At 36.3% G+C, this 16,954-nt stretch overlaps 1 protein-coding gene across 42 annotated transcripts in view; it reads left to right on the top strand.

The window, feature by feature from the left end:
• The window catches only part of PTPRD (protein tyrosine phosphatase receptor type D), a 1,166,099-nt gene that overhangs the window by 280,572 nt on the left and 868,573 nt on the right, over positions 1-16,954 (top strand). For all 42 annotated transcript variants that reach the window (XM_032676409.1, XM_032676411.1, XM_032676410.1 and 39 more), the window contains exon 4: positions 12,523-12,630. The gene's annotated coding sequence lies outside the window, so the exon portion shown is untranslated. The remainder of the gene's footprint in view (positions 1-12,522; positions 12,631-16,954) is intronic.

Raw genomic sequence — 16,954 nt, 5'->3', positions numbered from 1 at the left:
CACCTCAACCTTGGTCATACTGATCATCCTAACTGGTCTACTCTGACCTCAAACTGGGAGGCCTGGAGACACACCATCTATAACGCTACCATTTCCTTTAGGATCACTCTTGAGGAGAAAAGACAGCACAGAAAGAACCGTGTCCTGCAGAATATGCCACCTAAGGAGTCCTTCTGCTGTGCCTTTTGCAATCGGACATGTCTATCTCATATTGGCCTTATCAGCCACCAGTGTGCTTGTAACAAATGTGGATAGAGCCTTTCCCAAATCTTTGATCGTGAAGCCCAGCCATGATGATGATGACTCCAGATCACAGCTTCTATGTGGCAAACACATTGACCATTTCCCAGTTCTTTGAAGCAGACAGCAGCTATTCTGATTCCCAATATAAACTACTGTAGCTTTTGACAGTCTTTGTATGTGTTGCCAGTAGTCAGTTTAGATTCCCAGATTCATTCACAAAAACAGAGACGGTAGAAAGTCTAATACCAAAGAATGTTAAAAATCAGCCAGAGACCTCTATATGTAAGGTTATTAAATAAAGTAGACTCTTTCCAGTCATACCTATTGTCAAAGTAAGTTTGTTTCAGAAGGAAAGATAAGGAAGATGGCCTTAAATTTTTAAAATGCAGACCTTTTATTTGGATATATATGTTTTTACTGGAGCTGTGACAAAAATAATCAGTGAAGTATGAAGCTTAAAAATGAGATCCATCTCATCGATCTACATGGTTTTTGAAAACAGATTTATGCCACTCTCTATATATGGGGATTTGAAAAATTATTTTAACAACACAACCATTCTTTGACCAGGGACTAATGATGCACAGATAAGTATTTCTGAAATCAAACCAGAATATATCAGTAATCACATTATTTCTAACAAGGCTATGCCAATATTTGTTAAGCAAATGGGAGCACACCTATAACATCTGACCAGATTTCAGTGATAGGTTTCACAGTACACTTTATGAACTGAAGAGAATGGTAAGCCGACCGTATTGAATTGGTTACAATGAATAGTGAGTGGAAGATTAGCATATTCAGAAATAAAGTTCTTAATGAATGCCATCCTTGCTCAATAAACTTGGGCTCTTCCCCGGACATTCACTAAGGTTACTTGTTAGCATTATCTTGGTATATTTTTCAGAAGCACAATAGTTGACTTTTACATGAAATTTAAAGCACAATCCATAGGAAAGACCAGAAAATCCAAACACATTATTTGTTTGTAACCGAATAAAACAAAATGAATAAATTAAGAGTTTAGAATTTCTAAAGCCTAAAGTATTTTTTCTTCAAATCCCAAAGCCCAGTAAATATTATTTTTGCCACTGCTGATTGGTAGAAAGTTTTAGATCAAACTAACAGCACAGAGTTTCAGGACCTTACTGGATTTGCCTTGACCCAGGCTGATTTTATTTTGCTTTAACAGATGCCTAGAGGCCAATTAACGATTACCAACATTTTGGAGCTGCCAGTCTGTGAGTTTCATCAGGTCAAGGTCTGATGCTTTTTGTCATTATCATAAGTTGAATATCTGAAAATTTGCCAATTTGATGTGCTGTATCTTGATTTAGGTCATAAAATATAAAAAAAATTGGTTATCTGAAGTATCTAGCTTAAACTTATGCAACCAAATTTGAGGTAACATCATCTGATAAAGTAGTTGAGTATGCGCATCAGCTGACTGCTTTCTAGGACTAAACAGAATTATTGTTAAGTAGAAAAGAAGTTAACACAAGGAGTTATCAGGGACATTTACTGAAATGATCTTTTTAATCATCTTACTTGCCTTACAGTTACTTCATTCTTATGTGTCAATGTGTGGCAATCTTCTTACACAAAAATTTTTAAATAACAGTACTGCCATAGTAATATATATATTCCTGCTTGGATTTTACAAATGGCTCAAAATAACCACATATTCATATACCAAATATACTTCTCATACATGAAGACATAGAAGAAAAAGAGTAATAGGTATGTATGTGTTGTATTTGGTAGCAGAAAAAAAATAGAAAACGTGATTCTCTTTACAAAGCAGCAAGCATTGCATAGGAAATTTAAAGAGGTGGCACATCATTCTGTTTTCAAGCCAAAGATGGAACTTTTATATTTAAACAGAAGAAAATTCTACTTTGAAAAATTAATATCAATTTAAAGTCTGATAGTATCTCAGTCTTCCTTATTAAGCTGTGTTCACTAGTGTTTACAAGGTAACAGCTTCTAGTAAGATCTAGCAAACCCTGTGTGGTGGGGGGAAACAGTTTTTCCCCCTGCAGTCATAAAATGGTAAAATCCCAGGGGGTGGTGACACTGAAGTTTTGAAGTTTTACCCAATGAGCACTTCTGCAAAATATAAACATATCACAAGCAGAATGGAAGAGAAGGTTGTTGTGGTTTTTGTTAGAAGAGGTAGCCGTGTCATGAAAGCCATGAGCAGAAGGGACAGGAGCCCCTCTGGGGGGGCTCTACCCCCCCCCCGCCCCGGCTGGGGTCATAGAAACTCGGAAACAGTGTTAGACTAGACTGAGGTCTGTGACTTAGAAGCTGGAAGTTTTTTTGCCTCCACTGTGAGCAGCAGCAGCAGTGGCAGAACTGCACTGACTGAAGAAACGGTGGCAGAGAGCCAGAAGAGGTAAGACCAAGCAGCAACAACAGGCAGGCAGCACACAGAGAGAACTCCTGGAAGGAGAGAGAGAAAGAGAACAAGAGCCTGCAGCAGCAGAGAGAGAGAGATGTTGGGGTAAGAACTGAAATAAATCCCCATACCCCTCTGAGACCTCTGAGAAAGGAGGAAGATGATGGACTCTTACTTGAAAGAGTCTTAAAGTGCTACAGCACTTACAGAGAGGAGCTGAAAAGCTCCGAGAAGAATGCGGAGGGTGACCTTGGGCCCCTGCTGCTTGAGACAGAGCACAGAGCTCTGTAGGGAACTTGAATCCCCTGAAGATAAGGACTGTCACGAAGACCCCTGAGCTTCGTGACGTGACGTAGTGAAGTGACCCTTGTCCTGGTGAAGACAGCCTACGGAAGCAGACCCTCGCTTGGAAACGAGTGGCCGAGGGGACTTGGATACCCCCTCGTGAGTACTGGCAGAGATCCAGCCACAGCTGCTGCATGCATGAGAGGAAGAAAGCCTGCTGCCTTAGAGACTACTGCCCTGAGAGTAGAAGAAGATAATTTCCTTCTTCCCTTCTGGACTTTTATTTGGAGGGGAGAAGAGATTTGATCCATTGTAAATACTTATGTCATGGTAGAGATAGTTAAGATTGTATATAATGTATTGTAGTATTTATTTGTATAGTCATTGTAATATATTCCCTTTCCCCCATTCTGAGTCTCGTGTGGTTGTCTGGAAAACCATCTTGCATTAGGTTGAGATGTGGGAGGGGGCTTAGACTAGGGAATTGGATTTTGAGGGCTCTCAAACCATGACACCCTACTAAATACAAGGGGTTTCTGGCCATCAGACTCTGTGAACTGGATTCCCTGGAGTTCCTTGTTTTTATTGCCTCTATTCAAAACTTGACAACATGCTGTTGTCTCTGCTTTAAGAGAACTAGACTAGAAAAATCACTCTCATGTTCCCTTCCAACCTAAATTATTCATGATTCTGTGACTCTGTGATAGAAAAGCATTTAAAGTAACAGTAATTTTTGTCTGATTTCCTCAACAACTGTCTTGCCTCATGTCGTGACACTGCATACCAGCGCATCACAAGACAGTTTATTCAACCAGTTCCTCCAAGTGTATTATTATATCTTCTTTTCCACCTCCAGAATTAACTTATGTGTCATAGGGTTTTTGCTGTTGGTGTGGGGGATTTGTTTGTTTTTTAATTTAATGAACTTAATTTTAAAAATGTTCTACCACATTAGAAAACACGGCAGTATGCTAAAATTGTATGTGAAGTTATATTTCTTTCTTTCTTTTTTTCTTCTTTCCTTTCTCTTCTCATTTCAAAGTATTTGTGATCTCTGTAGCCATCTTATCTAGTCTACTATATTTCACAGACTTCAGTGCTTATAAACTCTGAATATGGCCCTAGGGTTACAGGTTGAGATTCCTAGAGTAGTGTCTAAATTTGCTGTTTCTTACCCTGAAAAGTAATTATAAGCAATTTGGTCACCATTATGATTGTAATAATAAGAGTCTTTAGCATCAAAATGAAGTAAAATTTCAATTTAATAGCTACCCAAGCATTTTCCAGTCTTTTCTGTAATTTTCCTGCCATATGCATTGTTTTACATGTCTCCATATTAAAAATAGGACAATTTACTTAAGAAACTATTCTGTACCCAACTACAGCATACATGAATGATGATTAATCACTCAGCTGTGAGTTTTAAAGATGAAACTGTTGGCCAGGGATGGAAGACAGAGCTTTCATTCTGAAAATAGAATCAAGTGAGCCTTAAAATGCAAGACCTCTGAAGATTAAGTTGTCTAGCTCTATTAGAGAGAAGATTGAAGGATGAATTCTACATGAATATATATGTGTATGCACATAACTATAATGGAAGGGAGAAGACAGTTGTTTAACTTTGAAGACAAAATGGTGACATAAAACCAGTGATTGAGAGCTAACTTTTAGACAAATATGGTATTAGAATTAGAGATGTGTTCCAGTTGTGAGATATTTAAATATTGTCAGAGTAGTGCAACTTCCAACCATTTGATAACACAACTATTTCAAAGGTATATTTCACTCCAAAAAATTTTATAACCTCTATGTATGTTTTTAATGAATATAGGACTATTTTGGTTCATTTGGACCTTGATATATTTAAATGATTCCCCGTTTTCATCATCATCATCATCATCATCTTTCAAGACCATAGGGGAAAACAAAATTTAATGCATTGACATTTTAATGTTCTTTGTACTTGCATCTATACATTAAATGGGTAACAAAATCAAATTTCATGCTTCAGAGCTTTTACCAGTCATCAGCAAAGTGAAGGAGTATATTGCCTTGATGAACAATTGATTAGATGTAGTTTTTCTCCTCTTCCTCTGAAGAATCAAAGTGTAGCTGCAGTTATAGTCTGGAAGTAAAGACAGTTACGAAGACACTTAGAAAATATTTTTTCAGTATCCCTGCTGATATAATCAAGGTCATGCTGATCACCAGATTTTATTTTAGTAGAAAATTTTCCTTGCTTAATCTAATGGGGATTTTGGAAGATTTTTTACCAACTTATTAATTTTCTTTACAGTAAAATGCGTAGATGGAGATCTTGAAGTGTTATAGTGTGAAAATTATTTTTCGGCTTCTGAACTTTATGGTAAGAATAAACCACTTCTTGACCAGAAGAGTCAAAACTTAGCTCAATGTTGTTTGGATTATCTGAGTATATTTCAGATAATAAAATCCTTTCAATATTAAAAACCTGGAGCAGAGGAACACATACAGACCTCCCCTGATGCCATGCCGTACTCAGGGGGAAATGCGTACTATCATTACACCCATGGACTCTAAGAAAGGGAAGTTACCAACTCTTACAGTGCTTAGATCAAAAGGTTGACAGTGGTGGTTGACCTTGGAAAGCTGCCATATACCCACCCATCCAGTCTCTCACTTCCTCTCCTTAGTAGGACAGGGAGAGAAAATAAGATGGAAAATCTTGTCATCTGTTAATGTCTCCCCACTGTTTATGGGGACAGAACTATAACACATTAGAAAAGCACCTAGTTAAAATAAAGTAAACAAAATAAACCAACAAAGTCCTGATTAATGATTACCCATTTAGGATAATAATAAAAAAGGTGGAAAATCTTTACCCTCTTAACAAACACTGTAAATATGAGGTTGAATAAAGTGAGTACTTTATAGTTTTAGTTAAATATGAAGATGATGAACCTCAGGGAAATCAGAGTTCACTTTTCCTAACATCTTCAGTTTATATCTTTCTTCAGGAACAAGGCAACTGTCACATTTTTTTTTTCATAAAAATGAAATGTTTCTGTAGTGTGTTAACCTTGGCTGACTTTCAGATTCCCACCAAACCATTCTTTAACCCCCCTCCTCAACAGAAGAGTGGAAAAGAGGAAAAAACAAGATGTAAAAGCTCATGGGCTGAGGTAAACACAAGGAGATAGACAAAACACACTTGGAGAAAATTAATGTAATTTATTGTCAAATAAAAATAGAGCAGGATAGCGAGAAACCATGACAAAACTAAAAACATTTTCCTCCTTCCCCCACGTCCTTCCCAGGCTTCACTTGGTTCTTGTCTCTTCTTCCACCTTCCCCTCTAAGAGGTGCAAAGCAATGTGGAATGGAGGTTACAGTCAGTTCATAATATTTCATCTCTCCCTCTTCTTCCTTTCCGTACTTTGACCCTGCTTCAATACATGGTCCTTCCCACACTATACAGTCCTTCATTAGCTGCTCCAGCATGGGTCATTTCTGTGGGGTACAGTCCTTCAGGAACAGACTGCTCTAGTATGAGTCCCTGCTGTGGGCTGTAGATATTACCAGAAAACCTGCTCCCACTTGGGCTCCTCTCCACAGTCTCCTGTGTGGGCTCTCCACAATCTGCAGCTTCCTTTAAGGCACGTTTTTCTGCCAGTGTGGGCTCATCCATGGCCTAGAGTGTTGGCATCTGCTCCAACATGGCCTTCTGTGGGTTGTGGGGGGACAACCTGCTTCACTGTGGTCTTCTTCATGGGCTGCAGAGAAATCTCTGCACCAAGTGCCTGGAGCGCCTCTTCCTCCTCCTTCTCTGACCTCTGTGTCTGTAAGCTCTCATATTCACTCACATTTTTCTCGTTCCTCTCTCTCTCACAGCTGCTACATAGTATCTTTTGCCCTTTCCATCTTGGCTGGTGGGCTAAGCTGTGTCCTGTGGTGAGTTCATTTTAGAGCTGGCTGCAGCTCGCTCTGTCTCATGTGGTAAAAGTCCCTACTCTCACAGAAACTATCCCTGCAGCTCCCTTCCCTGCTATCTTACCACAACAGGCAGGAAATGTTTATAATTAGACTCCTCTTGCATTATCATGACAAAATGTTGAAAACCATAATCAATATCTTTCTCTATAAAATCCTAGTTGATTCAGATTTCAAGTACTCAGTAAACTCTTACTATTTTAGAACAGGGAGAAAAGTTAGAGTATGTGCTCAGAAATCAGCTCTTAGAATTATACAATGCTTTAGATAATACCTTTGCTTTTATTTTTCATAGGAAAGTCACTTGTTTTCTGGCTTAAATCAGACTGTTGGGCATTCAGTCACTTTAAATTCTGAATACAGGATCAATGTATTTATTAACGCCTTGCAATCTGTGAGGACGTGCGAGAGATTTGCTCTCTCTGTGTTGACCTGTCTGAAATCTTGTATTTTTGTCAAGTTTCTTTCTATCTCAAGCAGGGCACCTCCTGTGATGTAAGGACTTGCAATCTTATCTAAAAGATATTGCAGTTGATTAAAATCTTTTTGTTAGGTCAAGAAAGCTTGGAAAGTTTGTTTTGAGAGGTCAGTAAAATAGGAGGATACAGATCTTACGTATTTGGGGGCAGCAGGAGACTAATAAACTCATGCTCTCTAGAAGACATGATACAGTAAAGAGACTCCTTATGATTCTTTCCACAAAGAAAATAGAGGTATATGGGTATATGACTTTGTGCTGATAAATATGATTTTTTTATAACGGTACAGTGACTGACAATATGAAGAGGTACTAGAAAAGCCAGTCATGGATTACAGGGTTATATAGTGCAAATATCATAAACTGATGTTACGAATAAAAATTCTGAAATTTTTATTGCCTATAAAGATAATAAGTGAAGTTTACATTTCTGTTAGTGCTGTCAGTTAAAAAGTTATTATGTTGTGGACTTAGAAACAGGCCCATGGTGCTCAACTCTTGACAAAAATTAAGAGTATTTTAATACTTTTCTAATTTCTGTATTTTTTCAGTTTGTGTTATAGTTACAACATTAGTGATAAAAACTTATAAACTTAATCTACACAAACCTTAAAGAACTAAAAAGGTTTCATTTGAAAATATGCTTTTCCTTTTATTCTTCTCTCTTCTTTTGTTTCTAAATTGTATTACTATGTCTGTAGGAAATTATTCAATGGTGAATGTTTTGACACATTTAACTAAAGAGAGAAATGAAGCTCTCAAATGCATAAAAAGAAATAAATATTCCATCACTGGGAAAACAAAAATTACTCTTAAAGGATGTCACATACATTTAAAGTAAGATGTGTTCATATAAATTTTTTTTTATCAATTTGATGTTATTTGTTCTATTATTTTGATTTTTACCTATCCATAGATAGTAGAAACATGAACTTTCTCCACATAAATATATCTGGAGATCACAAATGCAGGTAAAAGATGCAAAATAAATGAAATTTCAAGAGTTAGAAAGGCTTATGTAACCATAAATGTGGAGGAGTTGTTAAAATGGACAAGACTGTATAGTGTAGGGTCATATCCCACGTGTGAATTAAGGGATATAGAAAAAGAACTTCTTTTTTTTAAAAGGGAACTATCAACAGCACACATGGCCACCATTTCTGACCAAAGCAATAAGAAAAAGCTTACTAAACTCCGTGTTATTTATAGAAGCTGAAAGAATATTGTACCATTTTTATAAATAATTTTCCTTTTTATCTAATTTACACTACTAAGAAAAACTTGGGTGGTATTTTATCTTTTTCAGAAGTCATGAGTATCACACAAACATTCCTTAGTTGGAAACAGTCACTGGTGTATTGTTTCTGTGATATTTGAAGCAGGATTTCCTATTATGTCTTGTGATTTTAATAACCAATTTTCAAGCAAGGTATAGTAACAGTGTTCCATGTGGCATATAGCATAACTGAAATCTTCATCCCTATATTGTTTTAAATGAGGACTTCTGTGCCAGCTTCTTGTAATTTTTTTCTATCAACTGATCTAGTAAGAGATATTACTTCTCCTCATGTCTTTTCATTTAGTGTCTAACTAGTGTCTTTGTGCAGCAGTGTCATAGGCCAGAACTGAATACATAGTGGCCAGAAGCATATATGTAGATGTCGATGCTGAAGCTTAACCTTTTTCTAACACTGTCAAATATATTAGCATCTCACTTTCTCAGTCCATTTTCTGAGAAAATGTAAATGTTTTAGCCCTCCTGGCTGGGAATTTCAGCGTACATAATAGAAGAGAGAGACAATAATGCACAGTGCTCCTCTGGTGGCTAACAGAAGTAGCAGACAGCCCAAAGCATCACGCTTATCTGTTGCTTTCTTTCAGGAGCCAAAGTGATGTTTCCTTCTGTTCCCAACTGATAACAAGTGCAAAATACAGGCAAAAATAACTTTGTGCCAACTGCATCCCTATTAGTTAAGAAAAAAACCAACTGCTGGGCTTATTGGCAAGAATGTGTACAAAATGTTCATAGATTTGCTGAAACTGAAATGTGTAGAGCTGGAACTAAGGGAAAAGGAAACAGTTCTGGGAATGAAGAGGAGGAGAAAGGCCAAGAAAAGGCATAGGAAAAGATGAAATATATTGAAAGAAATTATAAAAATTTTACAAAGAAAAGACATTCTGAGAGCAAGCAGCACTTGTTTCGAAATCGAATATGTGCACCCAGTTTGTTTCCCTACAGCAGTCAAAGTGTGGGAGAAAAATTTCATGATACTGCTGCACAAGTTTTCCAGTTTCAGGTCAGCAGTAACAAAATAGAAGAGATTTCTACCTCTTGGCTTCTGATGATGATTCACTGATCAGTAAATTGTCATAAGTCTCCTGTGCTCCTCTACCTTGGAGAATTCCAAACTAGAGCTGTTTGAAAATTTACCATTAGAATAATTTCTGATAAGAAAATATTAATTGGTTGCAAGATATGTGAGGATATGTGAAACAAAAAGAATTTATCATTTAATCATTTTGTAGAGATTTAATTCTCTCTTTACCATTTCACTTATTTATCTTTGCAGTGTAAATGCATTTTAATAAGCCTAAATTACTTATACTTTTATTTTATGCTTAGATTTGCCTTTACTTTTGTTTTGGAAAGATTGTCAGGTTTCTGACAAAGTCTTCAGACACTTTTGGAATGCTTCCTGTGAATAAATGTTTTGAAATTCAAAAATATTACAAGAGTTTGAAAAAAGGTCTAGTTCAGTTCTGTTCTAGATAGCTATTTGTGATCAAATCTGTAGGCATATTGAATTAAAATTGTCTGTTCCTAAGAGGATTTATGTATGAATAACTTCCACTAAAACTCGGACTAAAGGAACAACTAGAAAATGGCTTCTAAGAGAGAGAGTTTACAGTTGTGTCAATCTGGAACTGCAGAGTGTTTATGGAATAATGTAGACTTTACATTTCTTGAAATTATATTAAAGTCCTGTGGCTGACATGAGGAATTTGATTCTTTACATTAGAATTAGAATATAGTAAGAGGAGCTTTCAGCTGTTAGGAAGTTACATCATATTAATTTTATAGGAGTATTTCAATTGTTTATAATTAATGAATTATTTGAACAACTAGAGTACAGGAAAAGTGAAATATTTTAGAGTTTAGAACACATTTTATTTTATGATGAAATAAAGATGTGAAGTTTGCCTTCAATAAAATACCATTAATACATAAAATAACATTAGCATATAACATAGTTTAGTTCTTGTATATGTTTACACTGTAAATGAAAGGTCATAAATTTGTCAGATGTACAGTGCCTCTCCAACCAATATTTGCATACAGCATTGAATAACCAACTATATACTATTAATCCTTCTTCTTGTCTGACCTTTTTATGACCAGTCATTGATTCATAAGCTGTATACCCTGTACAGCAATGAATGTTGATGGATAAAGACCTGAAACTTTTATAATCCACCTGTGATTTCCTGAACGTTGCTGTTCTGTCCATAATGCTACTAGAGCATGCAAGTTGTTTTAAAGCAGTGAGTTTGTGAAAAATTATGCCTGCTGTAGAAATGCATTCATTGTGTTGTAATAGAGCTGAGACTTGTAATATGATGATGATTTGCCTTCATGTTTTCTTGGTGTCCTTTTAGATAGGTCACAAGACATAATAAAATTACTAAACATTTAAATGTTATATAGATGTAATGAATGACAGCTTTTCCCACTGTGCTTTTCCACACATACATATCTTCATACGTCTCTATCCCTTCAGATAAACACATCCATGGAAGCTGTAAATCTTGATATATATCATTAGAGAAGAGATTTTTAAGAAATGCAGTTTTGTATTTAATTATTTTTATTAAAAGTATATTCTGGGCCTCATGCCTGTTCTGTGAGGGTATCTTACAAAGGAAAAGGAGTGGTTTCCTTATGGCACAATGCTGTAGTCTCTTCCACCCCTCCTTATTACTTTTAACACTGCCTTCTTCATGGCACAAAACATCCTGGACCTGTCTCCATAGTGGCCACGTTGAGCTGGCTTGCATGCATCAGAGACGGCACAGTGAGACTGCGCTCATCCGCGTGCTTCTGTTCAGTACTCCTCAGTCTGCCCACATCCTCCTGTAGCTCAGCCACCAAGCAGAGTAGTTTATCTGGTCACACCTCTCACAGGCTTGCTTCAACTATTCTCCACCTCCAGGAACATCCCTTCAAACAGTGAAGGGATGATCATATGCCTGGTTGATCATACGCTTGCACAGGAGCTCTTTCTGTGTGACTGCATTGGTTCTACCAGCTGCTAGAAGCTCAGGAGAAGCAGAGGACACTGATTTTTGTTGGGTTGTCATCATGCTGCCATGTAGCCTTCTGCTGCCACGCATCTGCCTGCTGCCATGCTGCCATTGCTTGTCCTTCTTATGCCTGCAAATAGCTTTCATGAGGACATACCCTATTATTTTTCCCAGGAACTAAAGTGAAACTGGTTGCGCTACAGTCTTCTGAATCTTCTTTTTCACATCTTTTTGTAGATTGATATAATATTTGTCCCTCTTGTAGTCAGCTGGGACTTCTTTCTGTCTGCATTTCCTTTCAAAGGTATAAAGAGTAATTTAGAATTGAGAGACTTTTTCATTAACCTTTTGTTTTGGAAATAATTTGTCATAATATTTAAGACTATAGTCCATAATAAGATGAAGAAATTTGGAAAAAAGAAATAGTACTCTAAGATCAAAATGAAACAAATTACAATATATGTATAAATAAATGCTCTAAGCAATAAAATTTATTTAGTATATATTTATTCAAATATATATTTATTCACATAAGGTATGCATTTCTAAATGTTGATGCTGAAGAAATTAAACTCAGAACATCTAGTAGTAGCAAATAGAAGTGTTTCAGGGCAAAGTAATTTAATGTAGGTATCTAAATAGCAAAGACTCATTTTCATTTTGATCTTAGAGTACTATTTCTTTTTTCCAAATTCAGAGTTTGTAATAGTTTTTGCTTCCATCCTTTGTATTGGTATTCTGATGCACCCTTAATGTGAGGGGCAAAGAAAATGTAATGAATGTCTTATTGCACTTGGAAGACAGTGGAAAAAAAAAAAGCAACTGATACAGTATTTTGTTCCAGGTGGGAGTAAAAAGCAACTGCTTTGCTTGCCCTTTACAATCCAGTTAAGAATTTTACTGACAGAATGTCGGCACCAGCTGTGGAAGAACTGATCAGCCTCAACTCTGAGTAAGTGAAGTCTTACACCTTTCGAGGTTCATTTTAGACTAAATTTGCGAAGTCTGTTTATTTCTAGCAACAAACGTAAGTTAAAAATACAGCTTCTAAGACATTGCAGAGCACTTTGGGTTCCCTTGTGGAATTCTTAAACGTATCTTTAACTTCATCTGTTCATGATGTTATTTTGCAAATTTGATGCCATCACGTTCTGATTCCTCTTCCTTTCTAGACAATTAAAAGTACTCACTGAAAGTAATAGCAAATTATTATAAAACATAAATATAAAATATGGACATAGTGCATATATTCAGTGATCAAGAAAATATAGGTAAATAGTAATCTACTGATGTAGAAGAAAACCGGTGAAAGAAAACTAAATTTGGGTGCTAATTAAACGACCCTTACTTCCTAATGCATTTCTCATGGGAGACAATTGTGGATGATAGATAGAAGCCTTGGTTGTTCCAAAATGGTCTCTGAGGGAGTCCTATGTTATCCTTCATGTGATGAGAGCTGAGGTGACAGCAGTGCTACCATCACAGAGTACAGAAATTATGCACACACATGAAAAAAATTTAAAAAATCTTCAGACAACTTTTTAATGGAAATATGTGGAAGGCACTATTCTATTAAAACATAGTGTTCATCCTTATAGTCTTAGATTCTTAATATGCATGGGCTTCAGTATCTCAGTTTTACTTAGAATTGTATTTTTCCCTGGTTTTTTTTCCTGCTAACTGTCAAAAAAATCTACTTTTCTGTAGCTAGTAGGAACTTGCAGACAAGATAAAGGCAGGATGGTTTTCAGTTTGTCAGATCTGCATTTTACTCAAAGACTGATTTCTCAGCGAAAATCAAATCCACTCCTTCAACAGCTTCTAAAAAAACCTGGAGCACTGGCCTGGAAAAAGAAGAAAAGGGTGAGAGAGAAAGGGAATAAGGAAGAAAGAGAGGTGGTGAGGGTGGAGTATCCATAAGAGATACTTATTTATCAGAGACAAAGATAAGATATGATACTGTAAAAAACTTTGAATGAAAACATCAGCGTCACTGCAAAATAAACAGTTCATAATGTTACAATACCTGACAGTTTGAAAATTGCTCAAAATGTAGAGCTACTTGCATAGTGACTGGATAATAGAGAAGCTATACCGCATAATACTGCGTAATAGAGAAGCTAAATTCTCTTCAGTGGCTGTATTAATTTTGGATCACCATTTGCTTAACTGATTATTAGAAACGTGAATGTATGTTTGTCTCCTTGGTCTACTGCTAGCCAAACCAAGCTAAGTTATTACTCATACAGTAGTTGTTACATAAAATAAAAGAACTAGAACTCATCACAGATTCTCAATTGTATTGGATAAAGTCGATTAATATTCTCTAAAAGTTCTTTTTAGATCATAGAGGAGAAAGAATCTTAAAGTAGCATATTCTTGATTCAAACTGAGAATAATGTTTACGCAAGTAGTTATTTTTCAAACTTTCAACTAGGAATTTTACTCTCTGTGAGTGTTTAATGTTTAATTTTTCTGGAACAATGAGAGCATTCCTTCAGTGATTTGTTGATTTATAGCTGCATTTAGGAAACCCTTCTATTAATTATAGGTAGATTATTTTCTCCAGATCTTGAAATTAAAAAACCTGAGGCCTAAAAGGAGTTTGGTAGTGGCTACTGAAAAGGATGAAGCCTAGCAAGATTTTAAACTAAAAAAACCCTGAGACTTCTAGGAGTTCTTTGTCATTATCCAATTGCTGATAAGAGGAAGCAACTAATAAGCAAGATTCCATATGATTTATACATATCTTTACCAGCTGCCAATTTTGAGTGGCATAAATACCTAGAAGGTGAAAAATCTCCTCCTAGTTACCTTGTGACCATTGCTTGGGTATTCTGGAGACTGCTATACCTGCTGAATATACATAGATTTTTCAATTACAAACTTATTAGTTTTTATTAACATTTTTGGTTGCTTCTGAATGGAGCAGTTTTGGTGTTTTGTTTTGCTTGTTTGGGGTTTTTTATTGTTGAAAATGAAATATTATAAACAATTAGTTTTCTTCTGTTTTCTAGCACAAATCAGCCATTATCAGTATAAACAGTAAGAATATTTTTCATGGTTATTTACCTGATATTTCAATATTATGATGTCAGACAAAGAAATCAAAAGTTGATCTAATTCTCAAGCATAAAAAGTTTTACTTCACAGATGTGTGAATATTAAGCAGAAGCAATATGATGATATATTGGATGTTACCTATTTCTTCAATCACATGCAAAGTGAAGTTAGCACCAGTACTTCTGTACCAACACACTAAATTTGCTCAATATTTCATCCATTCTGTTTACTACATGATGCTAGAATCCTATGTCTCACAAACTCATCTCAAGATCAAAGAAGCTGTCTAAATTAGGCATGCAAGCTATTTCAGGCTTCTGCTCAACAGTGCTTAGCACTCTGCTGTGTTTTGTGCAATGCGCAAAATATCCTAGCAAATATCCTAGTAACATTTGAAGAAGGAAGAATATTTTGTCAACAAATTTCATATTAAAAGGAGGCATAGGCAAGTAACATGTTCAGAATATTCAGCTTATTGATATTTGTTTGACACTTTACAAATTGAGAAATGGCTTCTCATATAAGAGATGTATTTATATGGGTATCAGATGACCAATATGTCTGACAGTGTGAAGAAATGATATGAAATTATCAGAGTTAATAAACACAGAGGTGGCAAAATCAAACCTCAACTTTTTAATGTGGAATCTGAGCGGCATACACATCCATTGGAGGCCTTAGTCACTTATAGCAGTTTTATTTTACTTCTTTCTTATTTCAAAGTGAAATTATTAGTTTAGAAATATCATGTGAGGCAGGTAAGTAGCATTTTATTATTATTATTTTAACAGCTGCTATGTAATACGTATAATAGAGGTTGCTCTAGATCACAGACTCATTATTTAACAAGTTTGGGAAAATCCAGGTCCATGCAAACCATGCCTATCCAATGTGATAGCCTTGATGAGAAGATGGCAGACTTCAGAAAGTCCTTCGATGCAGCTTTCATAGGATCTTTGTTGCCAGGTTGATGATACGTAAACCAAATAAGCAGTGTGTGCTGCAAACAGCCTGGACTGCTGGTCTTACTGTTGTGATCCACAATACAGAGCCCAGCTAGTGACCAAAAAACTGTAGTTTCTCTGAGGGAGAAGTACCAAGACCAATAATGTTTAATATTCTTCATTAATAGCCTGAATAGTGGTGCAGATTTCACTCTCATCATGCTTGCAGAAGACACAAAATATCCATGGAGCAATCAATCTGGTAGAATTTAGGGCTTCTGCAGAGACAAATTATCTGACAGGAACTCCATGAAAATGAATGTGAAGTCCTGCAACTAGGAGGCAACAGCAGAGGCTGAGGCTGACCAGCTGGTGAACTTCTCTGCAGTAATGGTTCTGAGAGCTCTGGGGTCACTAGGCTGACCCTAGGCAGCAGTAAACCCAGGCAGAGCACTCTCATATCCTGGACTGCATTAGCAAGGGTGCAGTCAACATATATGAGAAAGTATGCACTGCTGTTCATACTGTCAGATTGCATCTGTCAGGCTTTGAGAACCCCAGTATGAGATAGACTGATGTAATGGAGTTACAGTGTGGTCTGGGGATGGAGCGTAGTTGCAAGTGAGAGGTGCGACCAGATAGATTAATTGCTCTGCTTGGTGGCTGAACTACAGGAAGATGTGGGCAGACTGAGGAGTATTGAACAGTCTGAGAAGGCAACTGATGAGAGTAATCTCACTGTGCCAACTTAATACGGCCTCTATGGAGGCAGGTCCAGGATCTGTCTTGGGCCATAGCATTATGCTTTAATTGGGTGTGCTTTGCACAGAGGGCTTGATGACACCCAGGAATAGAAACATTAAATAATTTTCTATTTTTTTGACAGTAAAAAATAAATAAAACAGCAAAAGAGCATATATTCAGAGGTTTGACCTTTACTCAAGAAGAGCACAGCCATGAGAATCTGTCAACTACTTTTTGGTCCTTGTGCTTTTCAGAGATTCAGCCCAGATTCAAGTTATGTTAATTAGCCTTTGAAAGAGAAATAGTGTTAATTTATTTAGAGGTATCTCCTTACTGTAATATATGGGCCTCTTTTTACTCTGGATGTCAGGATAACCTTCTTGAGGAAATGTATGATAAGTAAGAGAAATTATCAAACATTTAGGTTTGAATAAGGACACGTTACATATTGTTATAGATTGTAGCTAAGGGCACCCCAGTTTCATCTTTAAATTAATATATATTCAGTATATACCTTTCAAATAG

The sequence above is a fragment of the Chiroxiphia lanceolata genome, chromosome Z (genome assembly GCF_009829145.1).
Source record: "Chiroxiphia lanceolata isolate bChiLan1 chromosome Z, bChiLan1.pri, whole genome shotgun sequence".
Classification (NCBI taxonomy): domain Eukaryota; kingdom Metazoa; phylum Chordata; class Aves; order Passeriformes; family Pipridae; genus Chiroxiphia; species Chiroxiphia lanceolata.
The sequence above is the reverse complement of the archived record's forward strand: the minus strand, read 5'-3'. Positions and strand labels throughout refer to the sequence as shown.